The following is a 6,000-nucleotide window of genomic DNA, read 5'->3' on the forward strand; positions in this document are numbered from 1 at the left end:
TTAAGAGATATATGTAAACAGCAGTCATCATTAATGACAAGACAGTTGTCAGGGAAAACATCAATTAAAAGATCAGGCAAACAGGTTGAACTTCGCCAGGAATCTCAGGGCACAATCCTAACCAGGTCTACTCAGAAGTAAGTCCTATTTTGTTCAATGGGGCTTACTCTCAGGAAAGTGTGGTTAGGATTGCAGCCTGAAAGATATATGGACAAATAACAACTGTGTGTCAGGGGAGGAAATTCCATCTCCTGGGCAGCATCCTTGAAAAGGTCCTCTCATTTCAAGTGTCCAAAATGCTTCACCTACACATATGCGCATAGCTATTCTCAATAATACTTGCAGCAGTCTGGTGAGGTAGGCTAGTGTTAGTTTGCCCATATTGCAGATTGGGGAGCTGAGGCAATAGTGGCTTGCCTAAGGCCTCATAATGAACAGAGTCTGATGAGTGATAATAATAATAATAATAATACAGGTATTTATATACCGCCTTTCTTGGTCCTCAGAGTTCTCCTCAGACTTTATTCAAGGCGGTTTACAAAGGCAGGCTGTTTTAAATCCCCGTAGGGATTTTTACAATTGAAAGGTTCTATCTTTCAAGAACCACATTTCAGATGGATCTTTTTGCTGATCTGGTATCACATTCTGGCCTCCAGTTTCCTCCCACACAAACTGACAAGCAGCTCCTTCATCTCTCTCATGGAGGGCAGCCAAGACACTTCTTCGCTCACACCAAAGAGCAGGTGGAATAACTCAGCTCGGCTTGTCAGTTGCTTCAAGGTCTCACCATTCACGGTGCCGGTGGCCTCAAACTGGCAACCTGCCGATGTTATCTTCAGGCAAATGGAGGCTCTACCCTCTAGACCAGACCTGATCTCCTTAGGCATGGTCTCCAGGTACATGATACAGCCACCTTGCTGAAACTAAGCAGGTCTAGGTGTCCACCTGGGCACTCCCATGTGCACTCCTTTGAATCCCATGGTGGAAGAAAAGTGGGATAGAAATGTAATAGAAAGGGGGGGGCAATAAGATTTTGAATGGGGAAATTTGCAGCACATGGCATAAATCTAGCCAGTGTGACACAACACTAAGGAAAAGAGAGGCACTAAGACTCTCCAACAATCCAGTGTTGCTTCTGCATTTACACACACACACCTGCCCCACCTCTAGGTATATAAATCTCAAAGCACTGGCTCTCTGGTTTGTGACAAAGTTTGCAGATCCAGACGGACCAGTGATTTTAAACATTTTTCTTCTCATGACACACTGTCCTCTATGGTTTACTCTATGATGTTCACCTCTTGCGATGTCACTTCCAGCTTCCAGGAGACTCTTCCGACTTCTGCATCTCTGTTTCTAGGGCAACCTTCTGCAGCAATGAATTATCTGTCCCTGTTCCTCTGCCTGCTTCCTTAGCTGGCAGAGGAAGAGGGACAGACAATTCATTACTACAGATAGTTGCCCTAGAAACAGAGCCACAGAACCTGGAAGAGATTTTCAGCAATTTTCAAGTGCTATTCTCCAAACGCCTGTGGCACATCTGCAGAACTTCTGCAGCACACCAATGCACTGTGGCACACCAGTTGAAAGTTACTGAAATAGACAGTGTTTGCTGGGGAGCCTGCGCAGAGCCCTATAAATGGGCCACCATCGTTGCCCTATTGTTTTCTTGATGGCGCTTTGGGCACTACCACAATCCTGAGTGTGCCTTGGACCACCACAAGTCCCTTGCACTGGCCCAGGAGGGTCACAAATGTACTGTAAAGCACGTTTGCACCTATTCAAGAGTCGGCTGGGACAGCACAGGGACACGTGACAGCCCGCAGAGGCTGAATCCAGCCTCTGCACAGACTCTGGTAGGGAGGGTTGAGTTGGCCAAGCTTGGCCGACCCAAGGGTCTGGGTAGGGCAGAGAGGAGGTGGGAGGGAGGTATTCTGGGGTGGGGGGGAGGGCCGTCGGAGGGTGATCCTGGGGGCGGGCAGGCAGGGAGTGGGAGACGGGGCTGAGATCCAGCTGTTATGTCAGATCTCAACCCCATTCCCCAAGCAGCGCAGAACAGCTGCAAGCTCCATTCTCCACCCACTTATGCTACCTCCAGAGGTGGCACAAGTCTGAGGAGACCCATTGGGACTGCGGTGGCTTACCTAAGGGTAAACAGAAAAGTTTCCCTTTACCTCCAGTTGAGCCACTTTGGGGCCTCCTGGTCTGTCTGTTCCAGCACAAAATAGGATTGCGCTGTAAATGATACTGAAGGTTCAGGGGTCAGCATGGCCAGTTGGGCCCTCTGACAAATGTAGTCCTTCAGCCAGTGCCCAGCCTCACGTCGCCAACACCAGCCCTGCAGATAGACCACAGACCATAAATACCAAAGACAATTGTTGAAGAGTTTACACCTTGCAGTTAAGTTCATACTGATGTGATTGTTGTATACAGAAGTCTTGTTGCTACATAGAGGCAATGGGTCAACTTTACCAGTCAATCCTAGGAATTTTGCAAAACTTCTAGCAAAATTGGAACATTGTCATTTTGGTGCTTTTAATACAATGTTCAAGATGCCACCTTCCTTTGTGCCTCTCCCCCTCAAAAACTTCCTTCTGGCCAAGATGCAGTGGGGTAATGTCGGCTTCCAGAAGTCCAGCATCTTAAAATATCCTGTACATGCTCCATCACCAATTTCTTTTTGTCAACACTATCATGGTATGGGGCATTATTCAAGTATGAGGCAATGACACTTCCCATTGTCAGTGTGATGCTGGAACTGTTGGAAGGCATTGTCACACTGGTTATGTTTAGACATGTGCAGTCAAGCAGCCAACCACATCTAGATCTTTTCATGGCATCCTGCAAACACTCTCATGTCACAAGGAGACTTTGTGACACTGAGATCTCAATAGGATCTTGGGGTGGGGAGGGTGGCAAGTATGCATTTGGATAGAGACCTGAAACCCAACCCGAGACAATGTGGAGGATGAATCTAATCTCTCAAGAAAAATGGGTGCATCTTAACAAAGAAATGTCTCTACGCCTAAGGCTGCTGTTTCCAGAGATCATTCTGGCTGAGGGCTCCACGAGATGTGTCATGCCACTGATATTTCACCAGGGTGGTAGAGCGCATTAAGTGGTGGCCCTGTCGATAGTCCTGGATGGATTTCCATGCCTTGCTCACTAAACAGCAGCAAATGGAATGGGGAACTCCTACCTTTTCATTTCTCTCTGTGAGGAGGAGAACGCCAGGCACTAACATTCACATTACACCCAAAAACGTGTTGACTGTTTTGCAAACACTAAGAAATGCCAAGACCAAATCCCTTTCCCAAGGAGCTTGCACTCCTCTTCCCAGGGATTGGCATACTTACTCCTACAGATTTCTTGAATCTCAGTTCCAGGATTTCAGAGATCTCAAATCAGCCTTGTGGGTTGGGGAAGATTGCCTTTTCCAAATCTGCAGCAGGGTTATTGTGTGTACTCTTTTGTTCCCAGGCTAATGTAGTTGTTGCCAGTGGCATCACTAGGGTTTGTGCCACCAATGTGGCAGGTCAGCTTGTCACCTCCATGATGGACCTCCTCCCATGCAGTGGGCAGGGCAGTGCCCCAGGTGGTGAGCATGGTGATGTACCATTGCCCCAACCCGCTGGGTTTTGGCCATAACTTTTGATAGAATGGAGATATCTCATACCTTTTTTTTCATTACATTCTGCTGTAAATTGTGCATTGAATGGTATATAACATGATAGCATTATTACCACAAACTGCAATTTTGGCAATTTTGATCACTACTGATCCCTCCCCCTTGCACTTCACCCAGTGTGTCCTGTATCCCCCTAGCAATGCCACTGGTTGTTGCTTTTCTGCCTCTTCTGTTAGCAGTAGGGAGCAACATGGTACAAGGAGAAGGTATTGGGTTTGGAAATTCAAAACCAAATCCTAGAAAAAGAAACAGTACCTTTTTGGAGAAACTGCTTGCTGATGTCTCTTCTACATTGGTTTGTGCTTGTTTGTCAGATTTCTTTTAACTTTTTTTTTAGAAGGTGGGGCAGGGAACTATCTCTTCATTTACTTTCCTATACAAGTTGCTTTGTGACATTTTGTTGAAAGGTGGTGCATAAATACCTAGTATTAATAGTAATAATGAAGGAGTTGTAACTTTGCAATGAAAGGCCTTTTTTTCCTCCTAGGGGTGCCTTTTTGTTTCAGCGAAAAATTCCTACCTGTCAGATAAAATATTGTGTCTCATCCCCCTGTCTTCCAAATGTTCTCTAAGAAAAACAAGCCGCACAAAAATTCAGTGCAGCACTGTCAAAAGGTTAATGTGCCTGATTCCTAATCCTGCATGACAATGTTCACTCTTTAGTCCTTGGACAAATCAGCCACCTTTCCTCAAAAATCAATTCCGGCCCTCCTAAGCCCCTCAATTAGGAAAATACGCTTGAAATCCCTCACTTGCCTCAAGTTGTAAATGAACCCTCATGCCAAGGCTTCCAGTGAGGTATCCAAGAAAGCTGAGGTGTTGCAGGCTGCAAGCAGGTAATTATTATTCAAATGCCTGCCATACCTGAATGTGGGCTTCGTCACTCCCCATGTTGAAAGGATCTGTGCTGGGTCGCTTTTGACATCTCCCTAATTGTATCAAAATGTGCAGGATGTAATCAGCTGTTACACCCCGAAAGAACGCACTCTTTGTCACCTCTCAGGACCTCCTTTGGCTGGAGCATCCGGATTCATTAGGGGGTGAGGTTTGTGAGCAAATACACTGCTTGTGCTCATGGAGGGTGCTGCAGTTTGGGTGTGCAACCTCTCACAAACAGGAGCTGAAACAGATACCAAAACATCCTGCTGCAGCAGGCATGAAACAAAACACAATCAAGCAGTGAGACTGGGTGTCAAACTACACATTGTATTCAAATGTGTCTGCTTACTTATTGATCTAGTCCAGCCATTTTCAAGCACTGTGCCGTGGCACACTGGTCCCCAGGTGTGCTGTGGGAATTTGGGAGAGAGTCATTTATTAGTAGGGCCATTGGAGGATGTGAGCCCCACATTGTTTGACACCCGGCGTTGAGGTTGTGAACACCATCAGTTTCTTGACCATGGACAAGGCACACTGCCCCTTCTTCACATGGTTTATAGCAGGGGTGTCAAATATAAGGCCCGGGGGCTGGATGCGGCCTGCAGAAGCTTTTTATCTGGCCCGCAGGCTCTCATCTGCTGAGGTGTTACTGCCATAAGGGCAACCCACATGAAAATTCAGTTCTCCCATATCTTGAAATATGATTGAGATTTGTCTATTTTCTCTTCTGTTATTTGCAGCTAATGAGTTTCTCAGTGAGAAAAAGTGCTTATTTTTGGTTATGACCTGTTTAATGACATCATGTCCTGCCTAATGACATCACTTCCATCCCTCAGCGGGCACCACGAATGCTGTTCGGCCCTTGGTATGAAATGAGTTTGACACCCCTGGTTTAAAGGGACCATGCAAGAAAAGAAAGCTTCCCAAACTCCTTACTTCTCATCTTAGTTAAAAAGAGCTGTTTGACAAAGGACCATTTCCTTGCTCCTTCACCTTACTCTTGTGGTCCCTTTAAATAAAACAGGAAATCATGCACTTCCTGTTTTCAGAAAAGAACTGTGTAAGGAAGAGCAAGAGATGCTCTTTACACTCTCACATAACACGAGAACCAGGGGTCATCCACTAAATTTGAGTGTTGGGAGAGTTAGGACAGACAAAAGAAAATATTTCTTTACTCAGTGTGTGGTTGGACTGTGGAACTCCCTGCCACAGGATGTGGTGATGGTGTCTGGCCTGGATGCCTTTAAAAGGGAATTGGACAAGTTTCTGGAGGAAAAATCCATTACGGGTTACAAGCCATGATGTGTATGTGCAACCTCCTGATTTTAGAAATGGGTTATGTCAGAATGCCAGGTGCAAGGGAGGGCACCAGAATGAGGTCTCTTGTTATGTGGTGTGCTCCCTGGGGCATTTAGTGGGCCACCGTGAGATAC

The sequence above is a fragment of the Tiliqua scincoides genome, chromosome 2 (genome assembly GCF_035046505.1).
Source record: "Tiliqua scincoides isolate rTilSci1 chromosome 2, rTilSci1.hap2, whole genome shotgun sequence".
NCBI lineage: Eukaryota > Metazoa > Chordata > Lepidosauria > Squamata > Scincidae > Tiliqua > Tiliqua scincoides.